This window comes from Pterocles gutturalis, unplaced genomic scaffold, assembly GCF_000699245.1.
Source record: "Pterocles gutturalis isolate BGI_N339 unplaced genomic scaffold, ASM69924v1 scaffold5048, whole genome shotgun sequence".
NCBI lineage: Eukaryota > Metazoa > Chordata > Aves > Pterocliformes > Pteroclidae > Pterocles > Pterocles gutturalis.
In genome coordinates this window covers 2631-3971 of record NW_010120235.1, presented here as the reverse complement: position 1 = coordinate 3971, position 1341 = coordinate 2631, and positions in this window count along the sequence as shown.

Sequence of the window (1341 nt, the reverse complement as noted above, 5' to 3'; positions counted from 1 at the left end):
TCCCCCTCCTGGACGCGATGGCTGCAACAAAGAGGAAAAGGAGGAGAAAACTGTCTCTCCTCCGCCCAGGCACTGGAGCCAGGACCCCAGCGAGTCCCAGCTCCCCCCAGCTCCCCCCAGCGTGGGGTGGACGGAGCTGGGGAGCCCCACTCACTGCGATCCCGCGGCTCCAGACCGGCACCTCGCTGCTCTCCGGCGTGGAAGGACTGCAGCTCTTCCTGACCGCTTCGCTCTGACGAAGGCCCTAGGAAAGGCAGGCTCTCCGCCCCCCCCTCCTCCCCACGTCTCTCCTCCCAAACTCCAAAGGAAATCAAGGGCCTTGGGAGCCAAAAGCTACAAGACAAGGGGAAAAAGCAAAATAATCCCATGGTGTCAGAAGGGCTGTAAGCAGGGGGAAGGGAGAGCGAGACAAACTGCCTGGCAAAGGGAGAGGAAGCACAAGCTGCAAACCACCTCGGCTGAATGCATCTGGACACGCGGGCAGCAGGACAGAGGGAAGGGAAACATGCAAAAACAGGCGACAGAGTGATAGCAGAACAAGAGAAAGGCCAAGAGAGGGAAACCCAGCAAAGACAGGCAGGCTTGGAGCAGGAAAAGGGAGAGGGGAGCCCTGGAGGTGTGGGGGTCCCCTGACTGGCAGCCTCAGGGGCATCCCTGGCAGCAGGGCTGAGGCAAGGGGGATGGCAGGATGCACACAGACTGGCAGTGCCAGCCCCGGGAGCACCCGCGGGGAGCTGCAGGAGCCAGCGGGGGGGGTGCTGGCATAGAGTCTGGGGGCAGCGTGTGGGGCTGAGCGGGCAGGGACGTGCCAGGCAGCAGCAGGCAGGTGGAAGTGCGGGCAGAGCGGTACTGCAGCCATGGCAGGCAGCAGGGCTCGCCCTAGGGGACCACAGAGCACGCGGCAAAGCTGGGACCGTGCCGGGCTTTCGAAGGCACTCCCAGCTTGCCTTTAACTTGTTCCAGCACTGAGTGCATCCAAGGGACACCGTCGGACGCCCGAGCAGTGGGGTGGTCCTGTGGCTGAGGGGAGTCCCGGTGCCCTGCAGCCAGCTTGCAGCAGCTGGGACATGCAGGGGGTGAAGGAGCTGGGGGGCTCGAGCCCCCTGAGCAGAGGCGGCCGTGGAGAACAGCTGTTCCGGGTTGGCTGCGCAGAGTGGTGCTGACCCCGGTGGGTCCTGCTCCCAGTAACCCCAGGCAGGCAGGGGAATTTCCCACGCGCTCAGAGCGGGCGAGGGCAGCGGGGAGCATGCCAGCACTGCTGGCTTTCTCCTCCCTGTGCCAGTGCCCACAGCGGTGTGGGTGACATTGCCGGCTGAGCCTTTCTGCCTCGGATGCCTGGGG